The sequence below is a fragment of the Macaca fascicularis genome, chromosome 5 (assembly GCF_037993035.2).
Source record: "Macaca fascicularis isolate 582-1 chromosome 5, T2T-MFA8v1.1".
NCBI classification, from domain to species: Eukaryota; Metazoa; Chordata; class Mammalia; order Primates; family Cercopithecidae; genus Macaca; species Macaca fascicularis.
The window spans coordinates 150,916,356-150,921,847 of NC_088379.1; the positions used below are offsets into that span (position 1 = coordinate 150,916,356).

General features: G+C 41.3%; 1 long non-coding RNA gene across 1 annotated transcript; it reads right to left on the bottom strand.

Annotated features, from left to right (window-relative positions):
- Window positions 1-815: 815 nt before the first annotated feature.
- On the bottom strand, window positions 816-4,813 carry LOC135970821 (uncharacterized). Its single transcript, XR_010586670.1, has 3 exons — window positions 4,596-4,813; window positions 2,804-2,870; window positions 816-2,613 (listed from the first exon to the last, which is right to left on the bottom strand). It is a non-coding gene; the product is annotated as an uncharacterized lncRNA (long non-coding RNA).
- Window positions 4,814-5,492: the final 679 nt, after the last annotated feature.

A 5,492-nucleotide genomic window follows, 5' to 3' on the forward strand; every position in this document is an offset into this window, starting at 1 on the left:
GATGCAGTGGAACACTTACTGCCTCCCTCTGTACACACATCCAGAGTCCAAGCCTTTTAATCAGGAAGAGCCTAAGTTGTAAGAATTAAAAACATAGTTTCCACTAACGGGTCAAAGGGAGTGTGTTTAAGTCAGTCCGACTTGTATCCTTTAATTATCATTCCTGTGTCTTCCAAGTGCTGGGAAAACAGCACAGTGATTGCATTTAGTGATCACTGGTTCAACAAACATGCTGCGTCTTCGAGGACAATGACCTAGTCATGCAAGGTGCAATTCCTAAGCTGATGCCTTTTTAAGTCTTTAAAAGGCTATTCAGATACTCTCTCAGATCCCCTCACAGCCAATGGTCTTCTGATACAAGAGATCAGAGCATTATTCGCATGGGTAGTAGTTATTATTATTATTTTTTTGCCTCAGGAATTCAAAGCAGTTCACCAAGTGCTATGCCTCTCTCTTAGTGGTAGGAAATGCAAAGTATTCTTTCGGTTAGGATGTCTCAACATACCCCTAGATCTTTGGGCCCCTAAAATATTCCCTGAAGTGGCAGACTTCCAAAACTTTGTAGGGCTTATCTCTCATCCTTCAGCATAGGTTTACTTGCTCCTTCCTAAAAACCAAGTTCAATTATTATTCTGTCATTAATATAATGGGCCAGGAAGATGTTCTGTAGAATGTCAAGATGATCAAGGTCACTGAAAACTATATTGTAACATAAAAGAGGATCATTGAACAAATTCCTAGGGCCAGGTAGTGAATAATAAAGATAATACATTCAACAAAAACAACAATCTTTGGCACTTACCATGAGACTATTGAAAAAGTGGTTTGCATTGACAAGAGAAAGACAGAAGTGCACATTCACTATCAGTATGAAATATCTTGCTAAAGCAACCAGCTTACTAGCTCTTCATGTGGCTTTGCTTTCTTCCAGCACGGCAGCCTCAGGATAGGTGGTCTTCTTACACAGTAACTCAATCCCACAGAGGCAAATGTCCCCAGGAACAAGGCAGAAGCTGCATCACCTTTTATGACTCAGCTGTAAGAATCATACAGCATCAGTTCTGTACATTATAGGTCAAAGCAAGTAAAGTCCAGCTTAGATTCAAGGGCATTGAGATTCGATTTCATCTCTTGATAGAGGAATGGCAAGTTTGGGTTGTAGAAGAGCATTTGGGATGAGAGATATGGTTGCAGCCTTCTTTACAAAATACAATCTGTCACGTCTCTCACAGCAAGAACTGTGCTACCTTGCTCAGGCTATGCTGAGACTTGTTCCCAGTTTTTGGAATAGAGGCAATGAGGGTAGGCAGTAGCAGACCTTGAAGTAATCTTGGAGGTGTCTGCCTCAGAGGAGGACTGTGTAGAGTCTCTAGGCAATGGGAAGCTGTTCTGTTCAAGTAACAGGGTGCAGGATACCCCTGCTAGCCTGAGTTGTTCAGGGAATCTAGGGGTTCAAGGTTATCTAACACATCTATCCAGATGCCTGCCTGCATCCCAGTAGTTTTTAAGGACCATTTCCTTCCTCTAAGGCTTTGACTTTTGCATGAGAGGCCTGCCTGGACTGTGCCTTCAATGTTGTCTGTAGTTCAATTCCTCTTGCAATGAACCCCTGACTGTCATTTTTTAGAACAGCCTGTCGTCTGGTTGCAGGAAATGGAGGTCTCTTTAGATCCTCCCAAGGAGACCTTCTGGCTTTCATTACTATGCTCCAACAATGGAGTTGGACGTTGTAAACCTATCTTTCTTTTTTTTCCCAATTCTTCTAGGGGAGTTAACAAGAATAAGACAACTCTTCAATTCATGTGATTATCACAGCCCTATTTCTTTCAGGAGTTAGCACTATTGCATAAGGTAAGCGTCTCCTTTCACCTTTATCTCATCCAAGTACACCACGGATGAATTGTGGGTAATGAAATCTTCAAAGTGCCAGGGTTTGTCACCACCTTACTCACCACCATTAATGGGGTTTTTGTTGCCTCCATACCGTTGAGGATATACTTTCTATAGTCACTACCAGTACCCATTATCTTGGTTTGAGTTCCTCCAAAATCAGACCTTGAGACAAAGCTTTTGACACAGGAGTTTATCTTGGAGAGTATCTCAGGTAGAACAAGTGAGTGAGTGTGCAAAGTGAGAGAGGTGAAATAGAAAATTGAATTGGTGAATGGGTTTTTACTGTGGGCAACTTGGGTTCAATCCCATTTGGGACCTCTGAGGAACCAAGCAGAATGCCTTATAATAGTCCCATTAGTATGGGACAGTTACATATTAATCCACTGATCCTAATTCTTCATGGGTTGAGGGGTTTTCAGTCCCCAGCAATTCCAGGATACCTTGTGAGTGTCGGGCAAGCTCTTGGTGTACTGGAGGAAATCCTCGGAGAAGCAGAACGAGGCAGGTGCTTGACAGGGAAGCCGTCAGAATCCTTAGGAAGTATTCACTGCAGCTGCAGGTCAACTCAGAGTCAAGGGACGTGAGGAAGGGCATCAAGATAGTCTGCTACCTACTCTTCAGTAATTCACATGAAAAAAATCAGGAGGCAGTCTCTGTTAAACATTGTAGACTGAACACATGCGTTTATCACAACTCCATCCTGAAGCCTCTGTGAAATGACTGAAAAGGAATAAAAACAATCTTATAAAACCTGGAAGGATAAAGAGAACAGAAGAGGCAACAGCAGACAAGAGCTAGCAACAAAATGTTGGAAGACAGAAGGCAGATGGGTGAGTGGTAACGAAGTTAACAGAGCAGCAAGAAAGTTTGCTTTGCTGTGGAAAATATCAAAAAGCAAATGAATACCTACTGTATAGCCCTGGAAAGGCTCAGAAACTGGAAGTTGTTACTTCTGTAGAAAGGGATGCAGGCTGGGGCTGAAAAAAAAAAGGGACTGGAGAGGACCCCTCAGAATCCTTCTCCTCTTTTGTACGCCAACCAGCCTAGCAGGCAACTGTTTTAATTTCTAGAGAAATAGAGCCAGGGATTTTCAGACTCAATGATACCATGTTTTGTAGAGGATAGGAGTAAGGCTGAAAAAGGATGATCAAGGTCAAGTCTACATGCCATATACTAATTAGTGAGACTCCCACCCTTTTTCCCTCACTTGCAGTTAGGGCACTGGCAACTAGATTTATATTCCCTAGCTAGGGAATTGGAAGAAATTCCCTTTGACAAAACCAATTGATTGGAGAAAAGACTTACATACTGACATTTTGAAGTCTCCCAGCGAAATGACCAGGTGCCTGACTGATTGCTCTACAGTAAACAGTAGCAAATGATGAACACTGCAAATACACGCAAAGCTTCCCATTAGCTTTTTAAGTGCCTCACTCTTAAATGTGAACAATCAAGTAGCACCAGACATGTGAGGAAAGTCTCTGACATAAAATATTAAAGATTAAAAAAAACAAACAAATGAATAAAGGCAACTTGGAGTCACAAAGAGTGCAATGAAAAGAACACTTAAATGTATTATTGACCTCAAAAAAAAAAAGATAAAATGTCACATCTGCAAAATAAGAATGTGTGGTTACATGAAAAAAGGAATATGTAGAGCATAAGAAATCATTCTTGGCAAATGAAAATAGGATAACAGAAATAGCAGATTCAATAAAAGGGCTGGAAGATAAGTCTTCAATAAACTGAGCAAAAAGACAAAGGGATGGAAAAATGGAAGAGTCAAGTAAATCAGAGAATTGAACTAGGAGACCTATCATTTACTAATAGGACTTGTTTAGTTCCTCTCCCGTCCTCCTAAATGACTATTTTGTATCTTTTCCTACAATATATCCTTTTCCACCCTCATTTCAAGTTCATGCCCTTACCTCCAAATTCACTAAGAAAATTAAAGCAACTGAAAACGCCCCTGCTCATTCCCATCACCACATTCCCTTGCATCTGTTAGTGCACCCTGTGTGCTACAGTACACACATGTTCCATCCCCTGAGCTAACACGATCCCTCTACATATAGTCCTAGTTTCTTCCCCTTCCTTGAAAGTTTTAGTGATTGTAAGTTGTCCATTCCTTCCCTGTCTTTTATCAGTTTTTTCCTCCTCTCTTGGATCACCCTCACCAGCAAGCAAATGTGCTATAATATCTTCCATTGGAAAAATTAAAATCTTTTCCTTATATCGTATCTCAACTCCCCTTCAGGACAAAATTTAAAAGACTGACGACATTCACTGTCTCTAAGACCACTCCTCTACTTCCCTTTGAACTCACTTCAGTCATGTTTTCACTCTCACAGGTAGAGCTAGTAAAAAATCACGATGACCTCCATGTTGCTAAATCTCAGTCCTTATCTTATTTAATCAGTCAGCGGTTGATCACTCCCTTCTTCTTGAGATGGTCTCCTGGCTTGCTTCCTACCTCCCTGACTACTCCTTCTCAATCTCCTTTGTGGATTCTTCCTCTGCTCCCTAATCTTTAATAGATGGGCATGCCTCAGATCTCAACCCTCAGATCTCTTCTTTTTCTATGTTCAACTAACTCCTTACCACTACACTTGTTTTGTCAGTATTTACAGGCTGATGACTTCAAAGCTTATATATCTAGCCAACACCCCTCTCCTTAACTCCAGACTCCCATATCCAGCTACCTGTTTGGGATCTCCAAGCAGACGCCTAATAGCAATCTCAAACTGCAATGTTCAAAACAGCTTCTGCTCTTCCCAGAGACGTCTCTATTTCAGCAACTCCTTCCTTCCATTTGTTCAGGATAAAAACATCAATGTCATATTTAACTCCTCTCTTCCTTTATCCTACATCATCATCATATGCTTTACATTCATTGGTGTATCCTATTGCTTTCACATTTAAAAAATAAGCAGAAACAGAACACTTTTCAACACTTTCAACATCACTAACTGGAACCCCACTAGCTGGGTACAAGCCCATTATCACTTGCTTGACTTACTGCAATCACATCCTAACTTGTCTCCCTCCTGCTGCCTTAGCCCACCAGTTTATTCTCAACACAGCAGCCAGTCTGATGCTTTAAACATGTAATTTAGATCATGACACTTCTCTGCTCAAAACCCTTCATTGCCTCCCTAGCTTATTCAGGATAAAAGCCAGATCCTTATAAAAGAAAAAAACCTCCAAAGCCTGATATAATCTGGCCACAGACTACTTCTTGCAATCCACATCTTACCTCTCTCCCCCTCACAAACCCTGCTCCAGCTTCCCCAGGCCATCTGTTCCTCCACAATGCCAGGCTTGCTCCTGCCCCACCCCAGGCTCTTTGCACTGGCCATGCATGATCTGGAGTGCTCTTCCCTCAGCCGCCCGTTCCTTCACTTCCCTGAGGTATTTTCTTATCCTTCAAATAAAGAAACAAAATAGCAGTGCCTTTAAAAATTTTCCTGGAAAACATTTCCAATCTATAGTTCTCTTCATATCTATATTATCAATCAAGTTTGAGGGTAGAAATTGCATTTTACAGCATGCAAGTTCTCCGCAAATTTCCCTTCAATTTCTTTTTCAGGAAGCTCCTG